The sequence below is a fragment of the Hyperolius riggenbachi genome, chromosome 11, assembly GCF_040937935.1.
Source record: "Hyperolius riggenbachi isolate aHypRig1 chromosome 11, aHypRig1.pri, whole genome shotgun sequence".
Classification (NCBI taxonomy): Eukaryota; Metazoa; Chordata; class Amphibia; order Anura; family Hyperoliidae; genus Hyperolius; species Hyperolius riggenbachi.
In genome coordinates this window covers 58,944,026-58,970,589 of record NC_090656.1, presented here as the reverse complement: position 1 = coordinate 58,970,589, position 26,564 = coordinate 58,944,026, and the positions used below count along the sequence as shown (strand labels likewise).

The 26,564-nt window shown below is 43.5% G+C and overlaps 1 protein-coding gene across 2 annotated transcripts in view; it reads right to left on the bottom strand.

The window, feature by feature from the left end:
• Positions 1 to 26,564, bottom strand: part of ZCCHC14 (zinc finger CCHC-type containing 14) — a 112,868-nt gene that overhangs the window by 54,765 nt on the left and 31,539 nt on the right. The gene's annotated exons all lie outside the window — the stretch shown is intronic.

The window sequence follows — 26,564 nt, the reverse complement described above, 5'->3', positions numbered from 1 at the left end:
CCTTATCCATATATCAACCTTACTAAAACTCTTATAACATGATAACTAGTGCAAAATCCAAATACCTATTGGTTATCACAATCTGATAATACTAGTGCATTTATACTATACTGTATATACTCCTCCAATATTGCAATATTGGAGGAGCATATACAGTATAGTATAAATGCACTAGTATTATCAGATTGTGATAACCAATAGGTATTTGGATTTTGCACTAGTTATCATGTTATAAGAGTTTTAGTAAGGTTGATATATGGATAAGGTGTTATATTGACATTTGGTCGTTTAAGGGTGGTAGGTGGCACATAAATTGAATATACACTATAATGTATGCACGATTGAATAAAGGTTATGTCCAAAGATGGTATTAGGAAAATAACACTACTATGCAAAAATATACAGATCTAAGGTCCTAAATTTTAGACCTATGATGAAGAGACGGAAATACGTGAATGATTTTGCAAAATGTGGAGTAAGAGTGAAATAGATACACAATAGTGATTGGATACAAGGCGTTTTTAAGTAAAAGGCGACGCTAATATAGACGGGACGGTAAGAACCCTAGAGTATAGATAGTACGGTAGAACGTCGGAATTTGGCGCATGCGCAGTAGCGACCTGAGGAGCGGGCGCCGCACGGTGACAATTAATGAATGTTTCTGCATAGTACTGTAATGATGGGTACAATTCCTTTCTTAAGAAGACATCATATGCTCGGCGGGGGTATGGAAATGTAAATTTGTAACATGTAAACTCGGGGAAGAGTTCAGGACTCGGCTATAATGAATGGAAGGGATTTTAGCCAATGGGAGGGAGGAGGGCGGGGTAAGCTGGATAGTTTCCAGCCATATAACACTAGATTTCAGCGCATGCTCCCTAGCCCCTGATGAGTCATTACGGATGACGAAACCGGTAGGGCGGAGCCTAGAGAGACGCGCTGAACAGGGAAGTAAGAGCACACGCAGCCGAGACCGGAACAGTTCCCGGAGGCCACGGTGACTATGTTATGGGCTTGATTTAAAGAGGATTTTAATGTACGCATATATGGTTTTTAAGCGAGAAGCTTCATATTAAACAATTTTACACATGATAAGGTTTTTATCTTTATGAGGTCTATACATCAGATGCTACGTCGTTGAGAGATACGCAGTTGTAAAGAGACTATCTGGTGAGCGGGGACCCAAAAGGGGGGTGCAATATACCCTATCCCTGGGTGACAGAGATTGCTGGCACTAGTGGTGCAACAAGTGTGCGGTGTGTGGGAGCACAGAGGTGTCAAGTGACAATAGAAACCCCTGCACTATGATATGTCCCTATTGTCTGTTTTCTTTTTAAAGGTGTAGATACGTCTCAGAGGGTGACCTTGTGTTGTGGACACATTGTGACTTTTTGGACAGAGAGCGCCAGTTAAAGGGATATTTCTTGAGATTGTATACATTACTTGTTACATCTAATACATTAGCAAAACAAATGAATTGTTTAAAAAGGAGGGATAGACCAATAAATTGTGTGCGTTTAATGTACAATAGAACTGTTTACATTCAAGCTACAATGTATGAAAGTGGATAAATTGTGTATTTTTGCACTTTTTTCCTTTTAAAATGCATAGAAAATCAAGGTAATTACTAACAACAAATATCAGCCACAAAAATCCTAATTTGTCCTGAAAACATGTATAGATCATTTAGTAGTGATAATTACTGAAAGTTATTGCCAAAGTAATCAGAGCTGAGCTGAACTGTGAAAATGACCAGGGTAGGGAAGTGGTTAAGGTACTCTTCCACTACAAGCATGCGATTTGCATGTAATGTTTTGGATGTGAATTCACATTAATCTATTATTATTATTATTGACTTATAAAGATCATTTAGGTCTCATGACTACTACATTTTTTTATATTATCTGCCCCATCAAATGAATCTTTTTTTTTTTATTTTGCGCATTGTTTATCATAGTTACAGAAACAAGAAATAATTTACTCTCTCCAACTTGAAAAATTGTAAATACCTTCTGTTTGAAGAAGGCAAACTTCTGTTTAGGAATAATTCTCATCCTGCCCTACAATAAGTTTTGTTTACATTTATATTCCTGAATGATTGTATGGGCAAAATGGTTTCTAAGTAGACTCCTACTCCCCCACTATTGGTTACTTTGTGCATCCATATGTATATTATTATTTATATAGCTCCTACATCTTCTGCAGTGCAGTACAGAGTATATAGTCATGTCACTGACTGTCTTCCGTGGAGCTCACAATCTAATCCTACCATATGTCTCTGTATGTATCGTGTAGTGTACCGGTATGCATTATAGTCTAGAGCCAATTTAGGGGGAAGCCAATTAACTTATCTGTATGTTCTTGGGATGTAGGAGGAAACACAAGTGCTCGGAGGGAACCCACACAGACACAGGGAGAACATACAAACTCCTTGCAAGGCCCTGGCTGGGATTATACCTGAGGAACCAGCGCTGCAAGGAGAGAGCGCTCACTACACCACCCCGCTGCTCTTCATACTTTTGCTCTTTTTCCTGTGTGCACATGGAATTTCAATAAAGTTTTTCTGAAAGTAAAAAAAAACAAACAAAAGCAAGCTACTCAGTGCAGCAGAAAAAGTCTGGTAAGGTGGGCTCAGGGGTAAGTTTGGCACTTGCAGACCAATGGGACGGCTTCGTAATCCACACTGCAGGCCTGTCCCTACACATCAATCATTCATGAGGAATGTACACAGGGGGTGATGGCAGAACAGCTGGGAGAGCATCAGGCATGTTATCTTCAGGGGTCAAAGAGGGGAGAGAACACTCTCGTGTCTGTAGGACTGTTTACATATCCAGACTCTGGGGAGTAAGTGCAGAACTCCCCTCACTGGAAGGCAGAGTGTTAAGACTCAACATCCCTAGCTGAACGCCAGTAGATTTACTGTACCACATTGTAGTTCAGAAATCATAGCTCATAGGAGCTCTGCGGCAGAACACATTTTATAAAGTTCTTTGGTTATCTATGAGTAAACCCCGCAATGTCAATTCATTTTTAATAGTGTCTTGTCAGGGGACTGATAATGGAGGGGGACACAGAGAGCCCGGTTTAGTGTAGTATGTACTGGATTATGTAGCGTGAGAAGGTAGTTGTAAGGTTATACTCACAAATCTGGGTTACTGTCCACGTAACCACTATTTAGGCAGGTGGGGAGAATAAGACTTACCAAAAATACCATTGTTAGAGGGACTGGTCAGCACATAGACTTCTATAGCTACAGGCTGAGATAGAGAATTGCCACAGGGACAAAGTGCAAAAAATGCGACGGAGAGAAAGGTGCGGTGGAGAGAAAGGTGTGAGGGGCTGGGGCAGAAGGAGAAATATCTCAAGAGAGGGACGAGAAATAAAGCCATGAGTGAGGAGAGAGGAAGTGAGGTTACAACATCAACATTCATATAAAAAGATGTAACAAAATATTACAATATAATGGGAAGAAGGGGGGGGGGGGGGGAGGCTGTTTAATTAGCGGTGGAAACACAACCAACACACATGACTCAGCAGTCTTTGGGCTAGTCTGAGGATGGAAGGTTGGCTATAGGTGCTCACTGACCTGCCATGTGCAGACTAAAGGTGCGTACACACATGCGACTATAGTCGTTTGAAACGATCGTTCCCCGATCATTTCAAACGACGATCGTTTGAAAAAAAGCAGCCAACGACCATGAAGTCTAACGACGGACGAGCTAGATCGTTCAAAACGAACGATCTAGCTTGGCGGATTTTTCCCAACGACGATCGTTTGCAAAAGTAGTACATTGTTGGAAACGATCGTTCGTACTAGGCTTGACATGCGCATTTCACTATTTCTCCATGGAACTTTTCATTTTTATGCGCAGGCGCAATAGTTACTTTTAAGTGATGTAACGTTCGTTCTAACGATCTGATCCTTTTAAAACTAACTTTACTTAGGTCGTTTTTTCATCAGTTAAAAGTTTGTTCGTCGTGGACAACGAACGGTCGTTGTCGCATGTGTGTACGTAGCTTTAGGGCTTGTTTCCATATGGCGTGCTTTCATCCACGCTTATGAAAACTGAATGCAGGGACAACATAGACTGCACTGTCTGTTGCTTCCATACATGAGCTGTGATTCACCACTGTATCGCAACTCATGGTTGCCTGCACTTCTGGGCGATTGCACACGCGATCCCACTCAGTATAACGGATGGGATCGTAAGCGTCGCCCCTCAGGGAGTCATATGCCGCACGGCTCTGCATTGCAAATGGCAACAAGCCCTTCAGACTCATTTCTTTGGTTACCTTAAAGGGAACCATAGATGAAAAACAAAGATTCTATACATACCTGGGGCTTCCTCCAGCCCCATAAGCTCTGACCGATCCCACGTCGCCATCCTCCTCTGCCCGCAGCTACGAGAACCGGGACCCCGCTCTGCAGTCAGTCGGAGCCAGTCTGAGCGTAAGGGAAGTGCGCTGTTTGCATATCTCTGCAGCAGCCGCTGGAGAAATACGGAGAGGGCGCACTTCTCCTGCGTAGCTGGCTCCGATGACGTCAGTGACGGGACCCGATTCTCGTATATGCGGGCATCGGAGGATGGCGGCGTGGGATCGATCAGAGTGTATGGGGCTGGAGGAAGCCCCAGGAGCCAGTCTGAGCGTAAGGGAAGTGCGCTGTTTGCATATCTCTGCAGCAGCCGCTGGGCAAATACGGAGAGGGCGCACTTCTCCTGCGTAGCTGGCTCCGATGACGTCAGTGACGGGAGCCAGTTCTCATAGATCCAGGCAGCGGAGGATGGCGGCGTGGGATCGATCAGAGTGTATGGGGCTGGAGGAAGCCCCAGGTATGTATAAAATATTTTTCATTTTTCCATCTAGGTTCATCTCTGGTTCCCTTTAAAAAGGCCATGTAGTGACATAGTAAAATGCAGTAAATTATTCAGGATATCCATTTATGGTAATTTTCCTGGTTTCAGCATCAGAAACACTTCTTATATCTATATATTGCTGTATATTGGTGTGTAGCCCCGCCCTCCCAGTGAGGTTTAGCCCAGGCTGTTAAAGAGAACCTGAAGTGAAAAGTATATGGAGGCTGCCATATTTATTTCCAATAACAGTTGCTTGGCAACCCTGCTGATCTATTGACAAGCTGACAATGGCTAAAAGTATTAGAGGCAGAGGATCAGCGGGACTGCCAAGCAATTAGTGTTGCTTAAAAAGATATAAATATGACAGCCTCCATATACCCCTCACTTCAGGTCCTCTTTAAGTTATGCAGAATTCTCCTCCCAAAACTGAGTAAATATTCTGCAGAGATCACCTGGCAGGACTAAAGATGTCGCCATCTGTGATAACATTCTGAATGTAAATCAGGGAGAGGAAACATTTTACAATGGGCAAACACTGACAATCATTTATAAATGAATAGTGCAAAAATATGCAATTTTATTCATTACATTATTTTCAGTACAGTTCCTCTTTAACTCCCCAAACACCATCCATAGTCATTTAAACACATTAGATTGGAAAGATGAAGGCCCCCATGGTATGTTTCATACAGGTCACTGCTAGTACAAGAAATACTGCTGTAAATCAGCGAGATCTGCTGAAAGTCCAGTCCTTTGTTGCTGCACATGCTTTCTGTACAGTGTACACAGGTTATAAACATTTCCATGTGAGCATGGCCAACCATGACTCATCAGCAGCCAGATGTGACTGCTCCAACGCCGTCTAGACCTGGAACACAAGGAAATCCCCCCAGCCTGAGCCACCATGCAGGCCTCACTCACAGCTGGACCCCAGCAATGTACGGATAGGGACACATGGGACACGTGACCGGTAGTCTCCATAAAGACACAACTCTCATTACACCTTAGGGGAACAGCTTTCATCTTGTATCTGCCATCCAGCTGTTCCTCTGCAGTTCAGCCTGGACTGATGACCCTCCATACACAACAAGCTGCAGCTCCCACCATACAGGCAGAGGCATACGTGGGCATTGCTCAGACTACAACCCCTGGACAATTAATTATTACTCTATACCAGCAATGAATGAAAAATTCTTCTAGCGTGCCAATTAGCTTCAGTCAGGTAGGGAAGTTGACTGATGACTGTACAGGACACCTGAAGTGAGTGGGATATGGAAGCTGCCATGTCAAACAATGCACATTGCCTGGCTGTTCTGCTTATCCTCTGCCTCTAATACTTTTAGCCCTAGCCGCTAAACAAGCATGCAGATCAGGTGCTCTGATTGAAGTGTGATTTGATTAGCTGCATGCTTGTTTCAGGTGTGTGATTCAGACACTACTGATGTCAGAGACCAGTAGGATGGCCAGGCAACTGGTATTGTTTAAAACAAATACGTCATCCTCCATATCCCTCCGAGGTCAGTTGTCCTTTAACACCATTGCTGGTTAACTGCGTCCTAGAAACTGTTAATATATATATATTTCTTTTATGTCTTTTGGATTGTTCAGGTGATACATGAGGCAAGGGCAAGAAGTTCTCACAGTGGTCCGGATCCACTCCAGTGTGCCGCTGCCACCTCCGAAAGATCTACAAGTTGTGCCTCCTTGATTGTGCGCCTGTGGTTTAAGTCTTTTCAAACTGCTCATGCGGGGCAGAGGGGCAGTGGGACACTTGAGTGGATCAGAACCACAGCAGGAGGCAAATGCTAATCGATACAGTATATGTAAAAGGCAGTCTTAATATGCACAGTGTGGACGCAGTGCTGCACATTCATATTACCACCGTCCCCTAATGCACACACAGTGGAAGGACGGAGAGGGTGCGCGGTGACGGGGTGTGTGATGGTGTAGTGGGTGCGTGCGGTGGATTCTTTACAGAATGAGAGCAAAGCAATTATAAGCATTTTTTTTTCTCTACAGGTTTGACTAAAACATCAATAACCCTTTAGGCAGCCTTTAATAAGTGCTTTCTCATCTGATACCGTTTTACACAAGGTGATGCAGAAGTCAGGGGACTGGTGAAGGTGTGGCACGAAACTGGTCTCAGATGGTCTCATTGGCTGCAGCTGAGCGCCAGGATTAGTCTGGAGAAGGGCTGTTAGTGCCAGGCTTGGGCCTTGCATGAAAGCAGCACCCCCCTTCAGTATAGCAGGCACCACAATAAACCAGCTCAGTAAATCTCCACGCTAGGTTTCCTGTTTAGATTGCACCGTTGGGCTTCTGCGGCCTGGAAAAACAAACCGCGCAGAACACGGCTAATTCAACAAATGCCGATTCAGCGTAATCCTGGACAAATAAGTGAAAAACTCCCAGAGAGGAAGCCACATGAACAAGTAAAATAAGCAGCTCCCAGCAGATGTGGGAAAGCAGCGCTCCGCTCAGTATTAAGGGCTGGCTTTTGTGTTTCATTCTTAGGAAAATTGCTCATCGGGAAAAAATCCCAGCGCTTAGAATGAACTCCAATAAATGCAAGGCGACAGCGGCCATACAGAGGCAAGGCACGTGATAATTAACAATAAATACTGACTGTATCGAGGTGTACATTGCGACTGACATCTTATCTCAGCCTGGAGGAGGTTTGGCCAGGTCTGAGGATTTATTTTCAGATGCTGAACATCCATACGATAGAGGGGTTAACCAAAAAATAATGTACCAACAACGGTCTTCACACAGTCTCCTCAAATCATCTGTTCAGTATCTGAATGAAGATCATTAAGAGGCCCTGTAGTGACATATAGTAGAATGCAGTAAGTTATTCAGGATACAAACTTTTACTGTAAGTTTCCTGGTTTCAGCATCAGAAAAGTTTCCTTATGAGTGATGCTTAACCTTGGCCACTTCTAGCTATGCAGAATTCTCCTCCCAGAGCATTCTGGGAGACCAGGTATTTTTGCTGGCTTCAAAATTCTCAAAAAACATTCCGCAGAGCTTCACCTGACAGGACTAAATGATGTCACCACCTGTGCTAACTTTCAGGATGTAAATCCTGGTTTAGAACAAGCAAACACTGACTAAAGTATTTCACTACAGTACCTTTTTAAAGAACAACTATCAAAGAAAACGTTTTTTTCTGTAAACCCCACATACCTATATACTGTATTTAGCCAGCAACAATAAAATGCTTTTCAGGGGTCTCTCAGTACAGCCTGTGTGAAAAGTAAAAGCTGTGTTCACCAGCTGTTTTGTAACAATTTGTGTCGGCATCGGAGAAGTAAGTGTGTGTGTGTGAGTGAGTGAGTGAGTGTGTGTGTGTGAGTGAGTGAGTGTGAGTGTGTGTGAGTGTGTGTGTGTGAGTGTGTGTGTGTGGTGTGTGTGTGGGCAGAGCTGCACTGTAACCTGGCTGTAAACTGTTTACTTTACACTGCATGGCAGACAGGTACACAGAGCTTCAGCTGATAATGTTTTTACACACATTTGAAGCTATATTTCTGCTTCCTATCATTCTGAACAGATTCCAGTCACAGTAATAGAGCCAGTGAAGATGGTTTCTGTATTCTGGATGTGCTGGGCACAGTCCTCCATTGCAATGCCCACAGTGAAAACTGTTCTCTGTAAATGTCATATTTTCTTCGTATAAAACATGAAAAGGTTAAAAAAAAAAAAAAAAAAAGCCTTTGTATTGCCATTTGCTAGTAATTACAGAAAATATACGTGGCATTTAAAATTTTAGTTAAGTTTGATAGTTGTCCTTAAAGGAGTTATCAGGCAAATCCTCCAAAAAAAGCTTTACTCACCTGGGGCTTTCTCCAGTCCCTAGCAGCAGACTGTCCCACACCGACCGCTCCACTCTGCACCACTGTCCCGGTCTCCGTGCGGACGCCGACCCAGAGGTCGTCCGCACTGCGCCTGTGCAGTAAGCCGCATACAACGTGGGCTTGATTGACAGCGGCGGTTCGCACAGGCGCAGTGTGGACGACCTCTGGGTCGGCTTAAGCACAGAGCACGGAGGCCGGGACGGCGGCGCAGAGCGGAGCGGTCAGCGTGGGACCATCGGCTGCTAGGGGCTGGAGAAAGCCCCAGGTGAGTAAAGCATCAGGATTTGCCTGATAACTCCTTTAAGTGAAGTTCACATGATGATTACTAACAGTAATCCAGAGCTGGATACTCTTCAGAGCAAGGCACTCCATTTATTTTAAAGGAAACCTGAAGAGATAGGTATATGGAGGCGGACATATTTACTTTTAAATAATGCACATTGCCTGGCTGCCCTGCTGATCCTTTGCCTCAGCTCATGCACACATCCAACTTAACGCACAACCAACCGCACAACATGACCAAACAAGTAGTTGTTTACCTGACAAGTACGTACACACACCAACCAACTCGCTTAAATTCTATGCGTGCAAGCTAAATAAACTGCCCGACATGTCCACATTCAAAAAACAACAAAGTTGTTCAAAAGACTTGTACACACAGTCCAACCTGCATGATAGTTGGTCAGATTGATCCACCGGTTGGATCTGGCAAACAACCTGTTATCAGTTGGTCATCTAGCTGTTTGCCAGGCGTACACACACCCAATTTATCCTCCAACAGACTTGGAATATAGTTAGACAGATTGTTGGTATGTCTATGAGCCTTTGGCCATAGATCCTGAACAAGCATGCAGATCAGATGTTTCTGACTGAAGTGTGACTGGATTAGCTGCAAGCTTGTTTCAGGTGTTTGCTTCAGACACTACTGTAGCCAAAAGAGATCAGCAGGACAGTCAGGCAACTGGTATTGTTTAAAAGGAAATAAAATATGGCAGCCTCCATATACTTCTCGCTTCAGTTTCTCAGGATGGCTGAAAAGGAGCAGACACTAAGGTGTAGTGTGAAACCTCTCACTCCATCCAAGCTTAAGAATATTATGCTTCTCCCATGCCAAGTCACATAAATCATACAAGCGACACTTAAAACAGATTTCACAGGGTGCCTTTGCATGTCTAGGCACTACACAAGAAAGCTCAGATGTCACTGAATTGAAGCCATGTCCTGGCTATTCTCTGGCATTGGGCTGGTAAAGCACTGGGCTGAGGAACAGCAAATACTCTAGGCTGCATTAGGGCCTCTGGAAGATGTCCGCTGAAAAACTTGGGGTTTAGTGCCAAGGCCGGAAAGTTGAGGCCTTCATCTAGTCCGATGCCCAGGAATGGCTAACGCATGCATCACAACATTCTGGAGTCTGGAAGTTTTACAGTACAGACACAGGCAGAATTATGTTGTTTGAATATAGTGCTTGGGGGTAATATTCAACTCATCTCTCTTGTTTATGCCTCATGTTCACTCCCTAGCCAGCTCCTGTCATCTCCAACTCAACTCTCGCATCCGACCTTTTCTCACTCAAGACAACTAAAATGTTAATACATGCTCTTATAATATCTCGCCTGGACTACTGTAACATACTACTTTGTGGACTACCTTCTAACAGACTGACCCCTCTCCAGTCGGTACTGAACTCAGCTGCTCGTCTCATTCATCTTTCTTCTCGATCTTCCTCTGCTGCCCCTCTCTGTCAAGCTCTTCACTGGCTGCCAATTAACCAGAGGATCCAGTTCAAAATCTTAACCCTAACCTACAAAGCTCCCCACAATCTCTCCCCGATGCATATCCTTACTAATTTCCATATACCAACCCAATCGTAATCTCAGATCTGCAAATCTTCTGTTGTCGTCCTCTAGAATTACCTCCTCATATTCATGTTCACAAGATTTTGCACTTACTTCACCGCTTCTCTGGAATGCCCTCCCCCCAACACATCCGTCACTCGCCAACCTTTGATACCTTTAAATGCTCTCTTAAGGGCCAATTCACACTAGATCATTTTGCCGACGACTTCGGCAAAACTCTCAAGCGATAGCGCATTTTAAAGAGCTAGCGCAATAATACCCTATGGGCTTGTTCTCACTTGGACGATTTGCAGTAATCGCTGGCAATTAATGCAAAACACAAACGCAAACGTGTAGCCTCCACCATTTTCAGGCGATTTCCCGGCGACCGCGTTTAGTGCTATAGAAGTGCTAATCGCAGAAAAATAGATGCAGTGTCCAGTTATTTTTCTGCGTTAACCTATTAACGGCAAACTGACTTATTAAACACGTCCTGTTTGAGCTTATTAACGGCAACAGGACGGTTTAATAAGTTGCTCGCTCACGCCGCCGCTTCGCACGTGTGCGCGCCGCCTTTCACCGCCGGGTATCTGTGTTCCGTGATTGGGGTAGAGGACCGAGTGGTCCTCTACCCAATCACAATGCCTGGAGTGAATGGACGTGACCGCAATCAGCGGCCACCTCCATTCAGTTTAGTAAAATACAGTGTAGTAAAATGTAAAAAAAAAAAAAAAAAAAAAGTGAACACTTCCTAAACACGAGAGTTCACTAGCGCCATCTTGTGGCTAAAAGGTAAAATTACACATACAGGCACATAAATACACATACACAATATTAATAAAATTATTAACTGACACTTCCAAAGCCCCCCCCCCCCCCAAAAAAAAAACTTGTAAAAAACAGTCAGTAAAAAAAAAACATACATAGTTATTTAAGGGACTTAGCTTTTATATTTATGAGGGAATATTACTATAACTTTACTACAAAGGGGCTTGTAGTTATGGACCGGACGGAAAAAAACAAAACAGAAAAAGAACACCTATATTTCCACATAATATATTGTCGCCATCCATTGTGATAGGGACATAATTTAAACGGTTTAATAATCGGGACAACTGGGCAAACAATGTGTCGGTTTTAACCATAGGAGATTATTTAATTATAAAACTAGAATGTCCAAAAACTGAGAAATAATGAATTTTTTCTATTATTTTCTTATTTTTACCGTTAAAACGGATTTAGAATAAAAAAATTCTTAGCAAAATGTACTTCCCACAGAAAGTCTAATTGGTGGTGAAAAAAAACAAGATAGAGATAATTTTGTTGTGATAAGTAGTAATAAAGTTATTAGGGAAGAAAAGGGTCCTTCACTGACAGGTGAAAAGTGCTCTGCGCCGTTAGGGTAAAAATCATTTGGGGGTGAACTGGTTAATCGCGGAAAAATCACTCCCACAGAACGTTTTGCGCTGTCAGGTGTGAATGGGGCCTAAAAACTAATTTGTTTCTTACAAGCATATACACTACCTTAGGCCACTTCCCTTTGTCCTAAGACCAAATTGCACTCTTAGGTATCCTAAAACACATTGCCTCTACAGGGAGTGCAGAATTATTAGGCAAATGAGTATTTTGACCACCTCATCCTCTTTATGCATGTTGTCTTACTCCAAGCTGTATAGGCTCGAAAGCCTACTACCAATTAAGCATTAGGTGATGTGCATCTCTGTAATGAGAAGGGGTGTGGTCTAATGACATCAACACCCTATATCAGGTGTGCATAATTATTAGACAACTTCCTTTCCTTTGGCAAAATGGGTCAAAAGAAGGACTTGACAGGTTTCAAAAAGTAAAAAATAGTGAGATATCTTGCAAAGGGATGCAGCACTCTTAAAATTGCAAAGCTTCTGAAGAGTGATCATCGAACAATCAAGCGTTTCATTCAAAATAGTCAACAGGGTCGCAAGAAGCGTGTGGAAAAACCAAGGCGGAAAAACCAAGGCGCAAAATAACTGCCCATGAACTGAGAAAAGTCAAGCGTGCAGCTGCCAAGATGCCACTTGCCACCAGTTTGACCATATTTCAGAGCTGCAACATCACTGGAGTGTCCAAAAGCACAAGGTGTGCAATACTCAGAGACATGGCCAAGGTAAGAAAGGCTGAAAGACGACCACCACTGAACAAGACACACAAGCTGAAACGTCAAGACTGGGCCAAGAAAGATCTCAAGACTGATTTTTCTAAGGTTTTATGGACTGATGAAATGAGAGTGAGTCTTGATGGGCCAGATGGATGGGCCCGTGGCTGGATTGGTAAAGGGCAGAGAGCTCCAGTCTGACTCAGACGCCAGCAAGGTGGAGGTGGAGTACTGGTTTGGGCTGGTATCATCAAAGATGAGCTTGTGAGGCCTTTTCGGGTCGAGGATGGAGTCAAGCTCAACTCCCAGTCCTACTGCCAGTTTCTGGAAGACACCTTCTTCAAGCAGTGGTACAGGAAAAAGTCTGCATCCTTCAAGAAAAACATGATTTTCATGCAGGACAATGCTCCATCACACGCGTCCAAGTACTCCACAGCGTGGCTGGCAAGAAAGGGTATAAAAGAAGAAAAACTAATGACATGACCTCCTTGTTCACCAGATCTGAACCCCATTGAGAACCTGTGAGATTTACAAGGAGGGAAACCAGTACACCTCTCTGAACAGTGTCTGGGAGGCTGTGGTTGCTGCTGCACGCAATGTTGATGGTGAACAGATCAAAACACTGACAGAATCCATGGATGGCAGGCTTTTGAGTGTCCTTGCAAAGAAAGGTGGCTACATTGGTCACTGATTTGTTTTTGAATGTCAGAAATGTATATTTGTGAATGTTGAGATGTTATATTGGTTTCACTGGTAAAAATAAATAATTGAAATGGGTATATATTTGTTTTTGTTAAGTTGCCTAATAATTATGCACAATAATAGTCACCTGCACACACAGATATCCCCCTAAAATAGCTAAAACTAAAAACAAACTAAGGGCTGGTGCACACCAAAAACCGCAAGCAGATCCGCAAAACGCTAGCAGATTTTGAAACGCTTTTTTTTATTTTTCTATGGCGTTTTGCTAGCGTTTTGCGGATTGCTGCTGCGGTTTTCAGTATAGTAGATTTCATATATTGTTACAGTAAAGCTGTTACTGAACAGCTTCTGTAACAAAAACGCCTGCAAAACCGCTCTGAAGTGCCGTTTTTCAGAGCGGTTTGCGTTTTTCCTATACTTAACATTGAGGCAGAAACGCATCCGAAATCCAAAAAATGCCTCACCCAGGCATTTTTCGTTTCCGCAAAACGCCTCCCGCTCTGGTGTGCACCACCCCATTGAGATACATTGACCAAGCAGATCCGCAGCCGCAAGCGGATCTGAAAACGCCCAAAAAGCCGCCCGGTGTGCACCAGCCCTAAAAACTACTTTCAAAAATATTCAGCTTTGATATTAATGAGTTTTTTGGGTTCATGGAGAACATGGTTTTTGTTCAATAATAAAATTATTCCTCAAAAATACAACTTGCCTAATAATTCTGCACTCCCTGTATATACAGTATTTGTTGTATACAACCTGTCCTCTTGTTTCCCCCCTATTCCCTTTAGATTGTAAGCTCGCAAGGGCAGGGCTCTCTCCCCTTTTTGTGTCTTGAAAATTACACATTTTATTTATCAGGTTACTTTTATCACTGTCATTACCAATTCTGTATTTTGTATCATTTTTGTATTTTGTCACTAATTATGTACCTTGTATATTGGTGTACAATATTGTCTGTATTATTATGCACCCCATGTTCGTTTCTTACTTTGTACAGTGCCACGGAATATGTTGGCGCTTTATAAATCAATAATAATAAGTGTTATCAGTTCTACACTTCCCGTTTGGGAGACTGCACAATATAAAAAAAAAAAAAACGGCAAATAAAAACTATTTATTTTTTTAATTTACTTTGCAAAGAAGGAAAGAGGAAGAAGTTTGTTTTTTTCTTAAACCGACTCTGAAGCAAGAATAAATCTCGCTTCAGAGCTCATAGTTAGCAGGGGCATGTGTGCCCCTGCTAAAACGCCGCTATCCCGCGACTTAACGGGGGTCCCTTCACCCCCAAACCCACCCCCGCAAACCTTGGTCGCAAATTTGGTCGTTCCTTGAGGCAGGGCTAACGGCTGCAGCCCTGCCTCCAGTCGGGTCTATCAGCGGTGCATCGCCGCCTCTCCCCCGCCCCTCTCAGTGAAGGAAGACTGAGAGGGGCGGGGGAGAGGAGGAGATACGCGCTGACAGACGCGCGTGGGGCAGGGCTGCGGCGGTTAGCCCTGCCCCAACCAGGAAGAGATCCCCGGTTGCACCGAGGGGATTTGGGGGTGAAGGGACCCCCATTAAGCCACAGGATAGCGGCGTTTTAGCAGGGGCACACATGCCCCTGCTATCTATGAGGTCTGAAGCACGATTTATTCTCGCTTCAGACTCTTTAAATAACAGCAAATCAAGATGGCAGGCTTCATAGCTTTTTGACTCAAGAGGTCATTGGACCACTTCACGCCATGCATTTAAAGTGTACCAGAGCTCATATAAATAAAAAGATTTATATATACCTGAGGCTTCCTCCGGCCCCATACGCTCCGATCGCTCCCACGCCACCGTCCTCAGTCTTCTGCAGCACCGGTACAGGGTCCCCGCACTTCTGTCAATCGGAGCCAGTCTGACGTAAGAGAAGCACACTTCTGTGAAGACTGGAGCCGACTGACGGAAGTGCGGGGACCTGGTTTCGGTGCTGCAGAAGACGGAGGACAGTGGAGTGGAAGCGATTGGAGCGTATGGGGCCGGAGGAAGCCTCAGGTATGTATAAATCTTTTTATTTAAACAAGCTCTGAGTCCCTTTAAGCATTAAATTGGGTGTGGGTGCTCCTGCTGCGCACATGCATTTTGGCAGAATTTTGCACTAATTAGTTTATAAATGTCCATTTTGCAGGAAGGGGTAAAGGGTACATACACTCATCCAATTTTGATTGGCCAATATTACCACCTCCATGTAGTATGAGGGGCAACAGATTTTGAATACTATGAACAGGCTGTGTAAGTTAGCTCTTATACTACGATGATGTGATAAAATTGACCAGTAATTGGCTTATGTGTATGTTTGTTTTTCCCCGAATCAGCTGCATGATTTTTGGTGTATTATGCGCTCCTACAGACAGCGGCGCAATGGCAAGTAGTGTAAACCGTGTAAAGAGAAGGAAGCATGGTCTTGCAGCGTATTGCAGCACAATTTTGCATGCAATTGTTTTTCCTAGAGGAAATGGACCCATTTTCTCGATGCACACAGCTTCACTGGCCATTGAAGCCAATGACCCTCCTTGGGGAAATGCACGTCGTTAGAGCTCGTTCCTGTTTGCACAGAAAACATGAGCGCAAATGGGAATGAAGTGCTACAGAGTACCCAGAATCCTGGGGGAGGGATGAAGAAACACCCTTATGTGTTCCGTCTTATGCTAGGTACACACCATACAATTTTGTGTTAGATAGATGGTTCGATAAATAATTTCCGACATGTCCGATCTTATTTTCGATCGCTTTTCTGATCGATTTCACATAGAAGTGAATGGAAATGGATAAGAAAAGATATCAGAATTGAATCAGAAATCGATCGGAAAATAGAAGCGGAAATCGATCGGACTGAAAATCGAATGAAAAAAACGCATTGGCCTCAATTCATAAAAGTGTGTGCGGTTAATGAAATCCGTGCGGGAAAACTCAGCGCACGGTATTTCACACTTCTGGGAGGTCATTTATAAAATTTTGTCAGTTGCGATAACAGAGCGGAGATCTCCCGCTCCAGGCTGGCGGTACGTGGGCGGAAGGCATGCGGAAACGTAGGAAGCTGCCGGAGTCCCTCCGTGCGCTGCTCTCTGTGCTGCTGCTTGGGAGGTCTGTCCCATTCACTTGCACGTATTCCGCATGGTTATCGCTACATCCCCAGGTAGCGGTAATCCTCGGCCGCATACCACTTGCAGTAATTTTTATGAATGGGCATTATGTTACTTTTATTAACACAATCACCGCACAAGGCGGTGATTTATCGCTCTGCTCGCGAATGTCGGCTTTTCATGCGGAAACAGCCTTTATGAATACACATTTTGCGTAATTGTCGGTAAAGTCATCTGTTTTCAGCATTTCCGCATGCGGGAATGCTTTATGAATCGAGGCCATTGTGTGTACCCAGCATTATGCCTGACGCAGAGGACTCTGACAACAGGAAGGACCCGACAGGTTATCACTTCTCAAATCTATCCAAAACCAACATGAAAAGGTTGGGCTGTAATTCATTGTTTTGGGTGCTTGCTTCTATGTCTCAGTATTTATTATTTATAACTAATTCTCCATCAGCATTTTACAAACAGACAATTTTCTGCTTGTGAGACACAACAAAGGACAACATTTACACCATCCAATCCAATCCAATGTTTCTTTTTCTAGGAATTCAGGTACAAGTTCACAGTCTCGCTTTCCCGGCTCTCCAGCAGATTTATAATGGAAAGTATTTAACTGCTCTAAAATGGACAAAAGCTAAAAAGCAAATTATTCACAGCAGTATGTAGAGGAAGACACATAAAACGCAGGAGGAAGGGGAGATGTGAGGAAGGTTTCCATGTAAGGGGAACATGCGAGGATTCAGGTGTGGGGGATGGGAGACGGGTGGATTGTGGATTCGGAGAGCAGCACACAGGCAGCAGCTGTTGGTCCAGCATGCCTTGGCTTGTAATCTGCCATAACACACCAAACTACTGAGATCAGATGACAGCTCTAGCAATCTATCCCAAAGTAATCCACAAGGCTTTTCACACTGATAAACTTATTAACCCTTTCTCGCTATATTTTTTCTTAAAGGAACTGTTTTGCTTTTTTAAAATGTTTTTTTAACAGATATCTGTAAATTTTCGATGCCCAAAATGTTTGTTTAAATGCTAACTTCATAAAAGATTTATTATACCTTTTTACTTTCCCCTTAGTACGTTACCAGCTGCAAAATATAAAATAGAACCGCCACCAAGTAAAATTATTTAAGATAAACACTTGGAGCTTAATTCACTAAGACAAATAGAATGCCATATCAAAGTTAACACGCCTTATCAGAGTAGCATAGCAAGCGCTACAAACGTATGCCTGCTAATTGGCACTACACTCGTCCTGCCATGAGCCCCTTGGGGTTCGTAGCACACGCTATACTACGCTGATAAGGCGTATTAACTTTGATAAGGCATGCTATTTGTCTTAGTGAATCAAGCCCTTGATGTACCTACAAATGAATATTACATACTTACCTCGCTGTCAGTTCCTCTTAGGTGGTCACCATTTCCTTCTTACTACAATACCTCCTAGTTCTGATAAGATTCTGTAAGACTTATCTCTCCGGAAGCTGAGAATCGTAGGGCCCTTTTCCACCATATCAGTTGTTGTCAGTTATATATCAGTTGCTCAAGCAGTGCTGTGGAGTCAGTACAAAAATCATCCGATTCCAACTCCGACTCCTGAGTTTATGAAACTACCGACTCCAGGTACCCAAAATTTCTCCGACTCCACAGCCCTGGTCTCAAGTGGGAAATATTACTGGTCAACGGAGTGCTGATCCAGAAGCTGTTACAGGGGCACAGCCATTTTTAAAGGACTCCGAGCGCCACCGGGCAGCCATTTCTGACCAGGCCCTGGGAGAAGAACCGGATGGACGCCGTGGGACCTCCCGACCTACGGTGGGCTGCAGAAAGCCCCAGGTGAGTACCAATTTTGTTTTTATTCAGAGCTCGGAGTCCCATTAAAAGACAGAGAATCCCATTGATCACAGTGGACAAACAGGACGCAGGAGAGGAGAAAGATTGATAAGCAGATTACACAGGAGGTAAAGTATGACCTGTGTATGTTTATTTCGACTTTTATTTTTGAGCTCAGGTTTGCTTTAAACATTCTCACATATTTAAGCCAGTCTGGAGAGAACCAGAGATGGATTGTTTGAACTGCAGCTGCAAGGACAACCTTGTTATCTTTAATGCTGGGTACACACTATGAGATTTTCTGGTCGATTTACTGTCATATCGATTATTTCCAACATATCCGATTTGCTTTTCGATCAATTTCCTAGCATTTTCCGATCGATTTCCGTGCACTTAAATAGGAAATCAATCGGAAAATGCTCGGAAAACGATCGGAAAGCAAATCGAACATGTTGGAGATAATCGATCTGACAGTAAATCGACCAGAAAATCTCATAGTGTGTACCCAGCATAAAGAGTAACTGTCGGGAATAAAAGCAAAAAATCAATTATTTTTATCTGGTAAACAAGTAATATGGATGCTAATCAGGCAATCCAAAAGTTAAAAGCACTATTACTTTTCTTGATGATAAATTATTCCCCAGTTTACATGACTCTTATGTGGTACACAGAAAATTTGGTACACAAAAGAGAAGTTGCAGGGCATGCTGGGTTGTCTTTTTTGCTTCCCTACTTCCCCTCAGACTTAACTAATGCAGCCTGATTGGCTGAAGCGTCTTTCCCTCCTGTTTTCCCCTCCCACACCTCTATTCCTCTCTGATTGGCCAAAATTTCTCAGGCTGAAACAATGCACTTTCTATAGTGAAGGGCGGGCAAATCAGGCAGAGGAGACTAAGATATTACATCACAAATGACTTCAAAATCGCCACAGTAAATATAGAAACTGTCTAGAATAGGATTCTCTACTTTTCCTTTATAAAATTCACAGAAATCATATAGTGGACAGTGATAATTCAGGTTGGAGTGAACTTGAGATGTCTCCCAGAGCAACACTGCTGAATATATGCAAATTAACCATTGTACCCTTAGAAGCTAAACACACCTCCAGAACCGCTGGAATGCAATGATGTGTCAGCTTGTTAATTTGTACAGAGCCATAATAATCCAACATGCATACAGACTGTTTCGGATTGTTTGATCATCAGTGCATGGCATGGATTAATTTGGATCTATGGAGTAGGGCTTGTAAATCTGAGAGGCACAGACTAACACAGAATGCAAATAAAGCAGCCTGAGAGTGTGTTTAGGTGCGTTCCATGATCTACGGTGTTCTCAACTGCAGAAATAATGTTACGATCAACACTTCAACCAAAGCACAACACAAACAAGGAAAATGCAATATTCTAAGATAAATTTCAACAACTGATATGGCTTGGGGTTGCTTGAATTTAGCCCACTGATGACGCGATCATTGTAGCTATAGGCTTTAATTCACTAAGCATTACTGCATGAGGTAAAGCAGAAAACAGCTGATTTCACTGAACATTTTGTGAAATGTCAATTCATTAAGGGATTTACATTCTGAAATTCATCACGGGTGGCGATATCTTTAGTCCTTTCAAGGGCAGCGTCTGAGTGTTCAGAAGCCAGTGAAAATAATGTTTGGTCTCCCAGAATGCTCTGGGGGGGAAAATTTTGCGTAGCTAAACAGCCTAGGCTGCGACATCACTGGCAAGGTGGGGTTACATGTCAATATATAGATATAGGAAGTGTTTCTGATGCCGAAATCAGGATGATTACGGTAAAAGTGAGTATTTTGAATAATTTATTGCATTCTACTATATGTCATTACAGGGCCTCTTTAAGGTGGAGCTCCGTGCAAAACTTTTTATTTAGCCTTGGACAGAGTACGGAAGTGTTGAAACCTCTGTCGGTTTAAAAGTATTTAAAGAAAACCTGAACTGAACATTAAAAGTCAAAATAAACATACACAAGTCATACTTACCTCCTGTGTAGTCTACTCCTCAATCTATTTTTCCTCTCCTGTGTCCTGTTTTTCCACTGTGATCAATGGAATTCTCCGTCCTCCATTTTGAAAATGGCTATTACCCCATAACAGCTTCCTGGTCAGCACACTGTTAAACTGTAACATCGCCCACTTGAGCCATAGGGAAACATGGACATATCAGTTCTCCTCTCAGCTGTAACTGACAGCAACTGATGTATAACTGACAGCAACTGATATATTTCAGTTCTGACAAAATGTCAGAACTGGAAAGGATTATTGTCAGAAGAAAATGGTGAGCTTCTGAGAGGAACTGATGGCAAGGTAACTATGTAATGTTCATTTGAAGTTACCTCGTGTGTTTATTTTAAATAATTTTACTCAGTACAGGTTCTCATTAATACCCACAACTACCGGTAAGTAGCTCAGTTATTCAAGTTTGGGGTAAAATCTCTTGTGGGGACGATGATAGAAAAATTTTATATTGCGGTCTGCGTTCCCATTCGGAGAAATTCTCTTACTTCAAGTCACTGCTGACACCACAAAAAACAGAAATATGGACACATCTTCACAACAGAAAGCGAGAGATAGAGACTTCTCTCAGTAAAAATTAGATGTAAAAAAAAAAAGAAAAAAAAAAGGTTTTGGTTCCAATTCTAATAACACATCCAGATGATAAATGGTGTACTGGTTAAGCGCACCACCTTTGACATGGGAGACCAGGGTACGAATCCTGGCTAGGGTCAGGACCTAATCAATAAGGAGTTTAAGGCAAGACTCCCTAACACTGCAGGGTGGCCCCTTGAGTGCGTCCTTAGTGGCTGCAGCTCTTGAGCATTTTGAGTCCAACAGGACAAAAGCGCTATACAAATGTTAAGATTATTATAGGATTATAAATGGGAAGCATGTAAGCTTTGTACACGTTAGATAAAAGTGATTTGAATCCTCAAACAAACGTCAGATTTCACAACAATTATAAACATAGCTAAATGACAAGTTTGACCAATATCTGGTATTCTGCCTGATCCAACTGAAATATATACTCAGACGACTATTAGGCAGATATTGTGCAGTCAGCCGTTGTTCAAACTAAATTGTTCCAGAGCATGTGTGCATGTCGAGCGAAATGTCATTTACATTGACGTACGCAGTTTTCTAATGACAATCATTTGTAATATCTGTGTGTGTGAACGTCATGTAAACCAGGGGTTCCCAACCTTTTCCGGCCCGGGCACCACTTTCTGACCAGATTTTTCTCTGGGGACCGGGGGTGGGGGAGGGGGGGGGTGAGTTTAGTTGTCCTAGTATGGCTAGTATAGTGCCCAGTATAGCAAGTATAGTGCCCAGTATAGCAAGTATAGTGCCCAGTATAGCAAGTATAGTGCCCAGTATAGCAAGTATAGTGCCCAGTATAGCGCCCAGTATAGCAAGTATAGTGCCCCAGTATAGCGCCCAGTATAGCAAGTATAGTGCCCCAGTATAGTGCCCCAGTATGGCTAGTATAGTGCCCCAGTATGGCTAGTATAGTGCCCCAGTATGGCTAGTATAGTGCCCCAGTATGGCTAGTATAGTGCCCCAGTATGGCTAGTATAGTGCCCCAGTATGGCTAGTATAGTGCCCCAGTATGGCTAGTATAGTGCCCCAGTATGGCTAGTATAGTGCCCCAGTATGGCTAGTATAGTGCCCCAGTATGGCTAGTATAGTGCCCCAGTATTATAGTGCCCCAGTATGGCTAGTATAGTGCCCCAGCATGGCTAGTATAGTGCCCCAGCATAGCGCCCTAGTATGGGCGAGTGGGTGGGTTGGTAGTGCCCCCCCCGCGGCTGCCGCTCCTGTTACCTTATGATCGGGCGGCCGCTTCCTTCCTTATATTCCCCAGCCGCTCTCCTCTTATTAGAATCCGGTATTACAGCATCGCGTATTGCGGCTGCTGTAAGGAAGGGTAGGAAGCGCGGCAGCGGCTTCCTGTAGCGGCGATATGCATCGCCGTTACCATGGGAACCGCTGCCCTGCTTCCTTCCCTCCTTACAGCAGCCGCAAGACGCGATACTGTAATACCGGATGCTAATAAGAGAAGAGCGGCTGGGGAATATAAGAAAGGAAGCGGCCGCCCGCTCGTAAGGTAACAGGAGCGGCGGCCGCGGGGGGTAGGGGGCGAGAGGTCAGACACGCCGTGGCCCGGTAGAAAACTGCCAACGGACCGGCAGTGGGCCACGGCCCGGTGGTTGCGGACCCCTGATTTAAACTACTACTTGTTTTTGTTAGGAAATGTGGTTTGAGTGAAGTTTGTGTGACAATTTTTATCTAGCGTGTGTGTGGACCATAAACTACTGAATTTTCTATCCACAACTTACGACTTTATAAGTTTATATTCAAACTCAAACGCCACATAGAAACTATCCCAGTGACTATCCCTAAATATGCCAAACTGCGCAACAATATCTTTCTGAATATCAGCTCAGTCTCTGCTTGATACTGGTGGATGGGTTCTGAGCCACTGAGGAGATCTCTTCTAATAAAACTCCCAAATAAAAACAGCTGAGATTTCCGAGCCTCAGCAGCACAGCACAAAGTACAACACAAACCAGATAAAAGTGTAATCGCCTTATCTTACGACAGCTCATGAGGCAGTACACAAAAACAAGTCTACACAAAGCCACATAGGAATAGTGCTGATCTTGTCATAATTATTCAGAATGATGATGATGGATTACCCGGATAACCGGCAACAATAAGCCACGCTGGACAATTGCAAAACATACACAAGCTGGGTTGAACTCGGCTGTAGCAAACGATCAGGACTGCTTTGGCCAAGAATTGTGACAGCCTGAATGTAAACAGCCGACTAGCAACAATCTGTGTGGCTAGACTGGCGGTTTTTATATTGGGGGACAGCAGAGCACGGGGCTGGAGGCACACTATAAGGATATCAATATTAGGACACAGAGGCACATTCTGCATACTATCACCAGCCTCTGTGTCCTAATATTGATTTCAGAAACCCACATCTTTAAAGAGAAAATACGACCAAGAATTAAACTTTATCCCAATCAGTAGCTGATACCCCCTTTTACATGAAAAATCTATTCCTTTTCACAAACCGACCATCAGAGGGCGCTGTATGACTGATATTGTGGTGAAACCCCTCCCACAAGAAACTGAGGACCGTGGTACTCCTGGCAGTTTCCTGTCTGTGAACCTTATTGCATTGTGGGAAATAGCCGTTTACAGCTGTTTCCAACTGCCAAAAAAGCATGCAGCAGCTACATCACCTGCCAACAGTAAAAATGTCACCATGTAATAAATGTCAGAATGTAAATCAGGGATTTAAAAGATTTTACAATGGGCAAACACTGACTAAATCATTTATACATAATTATTGTACAAATGAAGCACTTTTTTTTAATTACATTATTTTCACTGGAGTTCCTCTTTAAGTCAGAACACTGTACCATCTTTGTCCCCTGTACCTCTTCTGTGCCTCCAGTGTCCCCCTACTGTGTCACATCTGCCCTCTGCACCTGCTTATACAAGTTTAAAAGCCATTTTGGAAAAAACATTTTTTGATTTGTTCCCACAGAAACACAGAATTCATGCCGTTCCTATCGGCAGGTCGTTCGTAAGTCGGGGACTACCTGTAGTATATTATCAAACTGCTTTTTAAGAGAGGATAAAGATTTTAGCAGATTCTATCAACATCAGGGCTGTCCAATTCCAGTCCTTCAAGGCCGAGGTCCTCACATATTTTTGGCACAGCTCAAATTGATTGATGGGACGGAATCAGGAATGGTTTGGTCCATAAAGTAGAATACATTTCTCCTTTTCTCTGTCCATCCTAAACACTGGCATGGATATGGCCCTCCAAGCCTGGAGTTGGACAGCCCTGATCAATGTCATCAGATCGATGGATCAATTGATTATTTCCGGCATGTCCGATTTGCTTCTGATCGAAAAAAGGGATTGATATTGTGCAGTACGGACATCAAAATCGATCCCTTACTCCATCTGAAGCAGATTGGATATGATGGAAATTATTACTTGATAGATCAATCGATGGTATCAGCCCATTGAGGTGGTCATACGTTATATAACATGACTGTGCAATTCTGGTACAATCTTACCACAGCTATCTGATAAGAGGACCAACAGACTGAATGGAATTCAGATACCTAGCTCAGGTAGGTATTGTACAATACGGATGTGGCAGGATCGGAAAAGGGTTATATAATAAAATGGAATAATGGCCAGCTTTAATAAGAGAGCCTGAGACCTCAGAAAAAAACAAAACCCTTTTTACTTAACAGTCTTCTTTAGTATTAATGCCATACCTGAAATGCCGCATCCCTGCAGTTGAACTCAATTAAACCCCCCGAAATACGGGGCAAAAATCTATGACTTTCCAAGTCGTGGATTTTGCTGCCCGGGGTAGGCAGAGCTTTGGGCTGTAGCTCTACCTCCAGTCCAATCAATCTGCGTTGATCGCCGCCTCACTGCCCCTCTCTGTGAAAGAAGACTGAAAAGGGCGGGCGGAGATCCACGCAGATTGACGTGAGTATACTATACTGCCCAAAGCTCTGTCTTTACCCGGAAGGAGCACCAACTCTTCCCCCGGGGGATTTCGGGGGTTTTAATTGAGAGTTCAGTCGCAGGGATGCAGCATTTCAGGTATGGCATTAATGCAAAAGAAGTAAAAAAAAAAAAAATCTGACAGAACCAACAGGTTTTTGGACTAGCCCATCTCCTCATGGGGGATTCTCAGGGTTTTCTTTTTTTTTTTTGAAAACAAAGTGTTTATCCAGCAGGGAGGCTGGACAGCATATTTATATAAATCCTTTTCAAGGGGAGTCTTTATAAAAAAGGCATGCTGAGAATCCCCCATGACGAGTCAGACTAGACCAAAACATGTTGGTAATGTCAGATTTCTACTACCTACTGTAAGTGACAGCAAGATGGGAGCAAAGTAATTTACGGCTCATGTGGAAGAAACGTACTTCTAATTTGTATATGTTTACAGGTATTTTAAATTTTACGATTTTTTGTGATAATGGCCCTTTAATAACACAATCTCAGGCTAGAGAGCGCCAACAAACACGTTTATCAGAAAAGATGCCTCCATTGGTTACAATAATGAGCCAGGGTTACTTCTGTGGAATTGCCATAAACAGGGCCAGCCAAATTTATTTGGACTTTAAAGTAAACCTGGGACGAAGGAAACAAGGATTCTTACTTACCCGGGGCTTTTTCCACTCCCCTATAGTCTGTCAGCTCCCTCACTGCCCTCCCTGTCCAATACACTGTTCTGCTGTGAAGTCTGTGATTCAGCTGGGTTGCAAGCCACTGCGTTATTCCAGGCCACATGCCGTCTCCCTCTGTGCGGGAGCATTCTGTGCAAGCGCAGTAACAAATCTTAGAAGCTGCGCATGTGCAGATCCCCTCCCCCCCCCCCGGCTAGGGAAAGGCAATTGCAGAGGTGCATGGCCGGAACCGCACAATGCACAGTAGTCTGTGACTGAGCTGAGTTGTGGACTTCACCAGGGCTGACAGCGGCACAATGGAGCCGACAGACTACAGGGGGGTGGAAGAGGCCCCAGGTAAGTAAAAATCCTTTTGCTCCCTTCATCTTAGGTACACTAAGTGGAAGACTCAGAAGTACCAGGCATAATTTCTAGAAAGCAATGACTCTTGGGACATGTTCATCCCTTTTCATATATACATAATAGAATTTTTGTTTCAGTCAGCAACAGAATGTCGCATCAGCCAATCAGAGACTGCCTTCCTGGGCTGCAACCCCAGTGGCTCCTGACTCGGAGTAAGGGTAGTATCACACTTGCTTTAAAAAAAAAGAAGTATCTGTGGGGCGTTATTTTAAGCTCTGCTTAGCGCAGGAAGCAGATCCTAATGTTAAAAATAGGATCCGCTTGGTGCGTTGCACTAAGCGCAACGCAGAGTCCGAACTTGGCACATTTTCACAAACCAGAAGGGAAAATGTATGCAATAAAAGCCTATGAGAACGAACACTGCTTTCTCACTAAGCTAGTCGCCGCATCCGCCTGGCCAGTTTTGATCGCCGCCATGATGAAATACTCACGTGTCCCGCCGATGGCCACTGCTCAGTCCCTCCTTCCCAGCCCGGTGGCCGGCATAAGCATGGGGATCTCTATTGGGCTGTAAAAGACCAATCAAAATCCTCAGCAACAGGGAGAATTCTCATTGGATCATGGTGGACCAATGAAAATTC